We start from the raw sequence: 5,000 nt of genomic DNA on the forward strand, positions 1-5,000 counted from the left end.
GTCCCTTAACCTAACCCACGTTGTCCCTTAACCTAACCCACGTTGTCCCTTAACCTAACCCACGTTGTCCCTTAACCTAACCCACGTTGTCCCTTAACCTAACCCACGTTGTCCCTTAACCTAACCCACGTTGTCCCTTAACCTAACCCACGTTGTCCCTTAACCTAACCCACGTTGTCCCTTAACCTAACCCACGTTGTCCCTTAACCTAACCCACGTTGTCCCTTAACCTAACCCACGTTGTCCCTTAACCTAACCCACGTTGTCCCTTAACCTAACCCACGTTGTCCCTTTGCCTAACATAGTTCACTGCTCGGAATCTCTGGTGTCGTTGTTATCCTCATGTAGATGTCTTGCGAGTGTTGCTTACTTTCCACATATTCCCGCTATCCACTGTCAATTGTACTGCAATAGGACTATATCGCCCCCCCCCCCCCCCCTCTGCCCCTCTCTTTGTGTCTCCGTCCTCTCAAGCTGGTCGGTCTGGCGTTTGAGTGTTAAATGAGCCTCGCAGCTGTTCAGTTGCGTTCAGATGTCGACGCCCTCAGTGTACGTCGTGGTATGGTCTGTGTCCATTGTCCGCTGATGTCGTACGCGTAACCCACACGCTGTACCGATCATCGGTAGTTACGTACAGAGTGAAGTAGTGTGATACGTGTGACCGTACGCTGGCTGTGCCCAACGGTGTCGAATCTCAATTTCCATATGTTGTGCTCGATGCTACTTGTCTCGTCTCCCAATAACAGCTAGGTTGCACTGTGGTACGCCGTAGAGGCGTGTGGGAGGAACGTACGAACGCATTGTATGTCACCCTGGGTCGCTGGGGGTGGTGGTGCGGTGAGTCAGGTCAGGTCAGCGTGAGCCGTGTGATGTAGTGACGCGTGTATTCCGACTTTGTCGTATTGCCTCACACAAAGTGCTACCCTGGTGGACCGCGTTCCATATCTGGGACATGCCGCAGATGCCGGTTGACAGTGGATCGCGGAAGGGACATCGCATACGTGCGCGGGCCACCTTCCACGTGTTCTCTTCTGCACATGTCGCAGTGTGTATGTGGTCTGATGTAGCGTGTCGTGACACATGACATCCTGGCATGCAAGAATTGTTGAATTCGCAAATGTAGGTGGACATCTACGTTTACTGCCCAAGATACGCAAATGAACTGGAAATCCGTTGTTGAGCGGTTGTTCACGCTGGAGGTGAATCTGTGATGGCGACGATCGGTACAGCTATTAACCGGTTGTTTCAGCGGTACCCGCCACATCCACACACGTGACTAGGCCCATGTGGGTATGAAGCGATACGCGGCGGTGGCTTGGTGGGACTGTTCCCGGCCGGTGAAGGGGGGCCGCCCGGCGTGTTGGCCGCGCGCTGCGTGGGCGCACGCGCAACAGGCGGCTGGTGGGGGGCGCCGAGTGGCAGGAGCGCCAGCCGACGGGCTCGGCAGGCGGCGCAGCTACGCTGCGGCGCACCCTGCACGCGGCGCCTGGCGGCCAAAGTTGGTTCAGCCGAGCCCGGTGCGAAGCGCGGTGGACATCTGCAGTGTGCTGGTCTGATTGAGGACTGTGTGCGTTGAGGATGCGCCGCCGCCTGGCACTCGGCGCCGCGACGCCGTCTGCTGCTCGGTCGCCCCAGCGGTTCTCGCAGGTGGTTTGTATCGCAGTTGTGCGGACGTGTTGGCGCGTGCGCTGTGCTGGGAGAGTTCGCTTCTGCACCCAAGTGGGGCTTTGCCCTTGTGTGGCGCTGGCGTTGGAGCTGCCGGTCACCATAGGTGGCGCGTGTTGTCTCCCGCCGGCAATGCCACGACAGCACGCTCCCGGGCCTCTGTCGGCAGCGGCAAGCTCAGTTGGGAGCAAGGGTGTTCGCACTAAAACCGTCTACTCGCCTAACTCCGGGCGATTGCGCCTCTCTCGAAACCGACCAAGTACCTAGGACGGCGCTGCGCGCCGCCGGGACCTGAGAGGGTTTCGAGGTGTATCGTGCAGGGGAGCTCGGCCTCCTCCTGTTTGCAGAATAATTGAGCGGACGCTTGCGTGTTCGCGCGGGCCCCCGGGACACACTCCCGGGCGGCCGGCTGCTCAGCTCTAGTTGACGCAGCTCCCTGGTTGATCCTGCCAGTAGTCATATGCTTGTCTCAAAGATTAAGCCATGCATGTCTCAGTACAAGCCGCATTAAGGTGAAACCGCGAATGGCTCATTAAATCAGTTATGGTTCCTTAGATCGTACCCACGTTACTTGGATAACTGTGGTAATTCTAGAGCTAATACATGCAAACAGAGTCCCGACCAGAGATGGAAGGGACGCTTTTATTAGATCAAAACCAATCGGATTGGCTTGTCTGGTCCGTTTGCCTTGGTGACTCTGAATAACTTTGGGCTGATCGCACGGTCCTCGTACCGGCGACGCATCTTTCAAATGTCTGCCTTATCAACTGTCGATGGTAGGTTCTGCGCCTACCATGGTTGTAACGGGTAACGGGGAATCAGGGTTCGATTCCGGAGAGGGAGCCTGAGAAACGGCTACCACATCCAAGGAAGGCAGCAGGCGCGCAAATTACCCACTCCCGGCACGGGGAGGTAGTGACGAAAAATAACGATACGGGACTCATCCGAGGCCCCGTAATCGGAATGAGTACACTTTAAATCCTTTAACGAGTATCTATTGGAGGGCAAGTCTGGTGCCAGCAGCCGCGGTAATTCCAGCTCCAATAGCGTATATTAAAGTTGTTGCGGTTAAAAAGCTCGTAGTTGGATTTGTGTCCCACGCTGTTGGTTCACCGCCCGTCGGTGTTTAACTGGCATGTATCGTGGGACGTCCTGCCGGTGGGGCGAGCCGAAGGGGTGCTTTCGCGTCCCGAGGCGGACCCCGTTTAAATCCTACCAGGGTGCTCTTTGTTGAGTGTCTCGGTGGGCCGGCACGTTTACTTTGAACAAATTAGAGTGCTTAAAGCAGGCAAGCCCGCCTGAATACTGTGTGCATGGAATAATGGAATAGGACCTCGGTTCTATTTTGTTGGTTTTCGGAACCCGAGGTAATGATTAATAGGGACAGGCGGGGGCATTCGTATTGCGACGTTAGAGGTGAAATTCTTGGATCGTCGCAAGACGAACAGAAGCGAAAGCATTTGCCAAGTATGTTTTCATTAATCAAGAACGAAAGTTAGAGGTTCGAAGGCGATCAGATACCGCCCTAGTTCTAACCATAAACGATGCCAGCCAGCGATCCGCCGCAGTTCCTCCGATGACTCGGCGGGCAGCCTCCGGGAAACCAAAGCTTTTGGGTTCCGGGGGAAGTATGGTTGCAAAGCTGAAACTTAAAGGAATTGACGGAAGGGCACCACCAGGAGTGGAGCCTGCGGCTTAATTTGACTCAACACGGGAAACCTCACCAGGCCCGGACACCGGAAGGATTGACAGATTGATAGCTCTTTCTTGATTCGGTGGGTGGTGGTGCATGGCCGTTCTTAGTTGGTGGAGCGATTTGTCTGGTTAATTCCGATAACGAACGAGACTCTAGCCTGCTAACTAGTCGCGTGACATCCTTCGTGCTGTCAGCGATTACTTTTCTTCTTAGAGGGACAGGCGGCTTCTAGCCGCACGAGATTGAGCAATAACAGGTCTGTGATGCCCTTAGATGTTCTGGGCCGCACGCGCGCTACACTGAAGGAATCAGCGTGTCTTCCTAGGCCGAAAGGTCGGGGTAACCCGCTGAACCTCCTTCGTGCTAGGGATTGGGGCTTGCAATTGTTCCCCATGAACGAGGAATTCCCAGTAAGCGCGAGTCATAAGCTCGCGTTGATTACGTCCCTGCCCTTTGTACACACCGCCCGTCGCTACTACCGATTGAATGATTTAGTGAGGTCTTCGGACTGGTACGCGGCATCGACTCTGTCGTTGCCGATGCTACCGGAAAGATGACCAAACTTGATCATTTAGAGGAAGTAAAAGTCGTAACAAGGTTTCCGTAGGTGAACCTGCGGAAGGATCATTACCGACTAGACTGCATGTCTTTCGATGTGCGTGTCGTGTCGTGTCGCGCAACACGCTACCTGTACGGCAGTGGCCGTGCGCCGCGTGCGGAACCACGCGTGCCTCTCAAAACTAGCGGAAGTGTTGTTGTTGTGTGGTACGAGCGCTGAAGCTCTGGAGCGGCTGGCCTGCGGTACCTGGCGCCTGGCGCCGGTTTTGAATGACGTTCGCCCGAGTGCCTGTCCGCTCCGGTGTGGAGCCGTACGACGCCCATCGGCTGTGAGGCCGTTGGACACAAAAAAAAAATAGTGGAACAGGGGCCGTCAGACGCCTCAGTCCCGCAAATGCTACTGTCTTGAAAGAGACAGTGGGAGACTGAAAAGGAAAAGATCACCCAGGACGGTGGATCACTCGGCTCGTGGGTCGATGAAGAACGCAGCAAATTGCGCGTCGACATGTGAACTGCAGGACACATGAACATCGACGTTTCGAACGCACATTGCGGTCCCTGGATTCCGTTCCCGGGCCACGTCTGGCTGAGGGTCGGCTACGTATACTGAAGCGCGCGGCGTTTGTCCCGCTTCGGAGACGTGGGAGTGTCGTGGTCGCCTGTGTGGCCGGCCGCGTCTCCTTAAACGTGCGATGCGCGCCCGTCGCCTGGCGGTTCGCATACCGGTACTTTCTCGGTAGCGTGCACAGCCGGCTGGCGGTGTGGCGTGCGACACCTCGTACAACGACCTCAGAGCAGGCGAGACTACCCGCTGAATTTAAGCATATTACTAAGCGGAGGAAAAGAAACTAACAAGGATTCCCCCAGTAGCGGCGAGCGAACAGGGAAGAGTCCAGCACCGAACCCCGCAGGCTGCCGCCTGTCGTGGCATGTGGTGTTTGGGAGGGTCCACTACCCCGACGCCTCGCGCCGAGCCCAAGTCCAACTTGAATGAGGCCACGGCCCGTAGAGGGTGCCAGGCCCGTAGCGGCCGGTGCGAGCGTCGGCGGGACCTCTCCTTCGAGTCGGGTTGCTTGAGAGT

At 56.2% G+C, this 5,000-nt stretch overlaps 3 non-coding genes across 3 annotated transcripts in view; all 3 read left to right on the plus strand.

Annotated features, from left to right (window-relative positions):
• The first annotated feature begins 2,098 nt into the window (after positions 1-2,098).
• On the plus strand, positions 2,099-3,991 carry LOC126317864 (small subunit ribosomal RNA). The gene has a single exon (XR_007556975.1). It is a non-coding gene; the product is annotated as a small subunit ribosomal RNA (ribosomal RNA).
• A 369-nt stretch (positions 3,992-4,360) lies between these two features.
• LOC126317820 (5.8S ribosomal RNA) lies at positions 4,361-4,515 on the plus strand. Its single transcript, XR_007556935.1, has one exon. It is a non-coding gene; the product is annotated as a 5.8S ribosomal RNA (ribosomal RNA).
• A 188-nt stretch (positions 4,516-4,703) lies between these two features.
• LOC126317912 (large subunit ribosomal RNA) overlaps positions 4,704-5,000 on the plus strand; it is a 4,222-nt gene continuing 3,925 nt past the window's right edge. The window contains exon 1 of the ribosomal RNA XR_007557018.1: positions 4,704-5,000. This exon is cut by the window's right edge and continues 3,925 nt beyond it. This is a non-coding gene — a ribosomal RNA (large subunit ribosomal RNA).

This window comes from Schistocerca gregaria, unplaced genomic scaffold (genome assembly GCF_023897955.1).
Source record: "Schistocerca gregaria isolate iqSchGreg1 unplaced genomic scaffold, iqSchGreg1.2 ptg000649l, whole genome shotgun sequence".
NCBI lineage: Eukaryota > Metazoa > Arthropoda > Insecta > Orthoptera > Acrididae > Schistocerca > Schistocerca gregaria.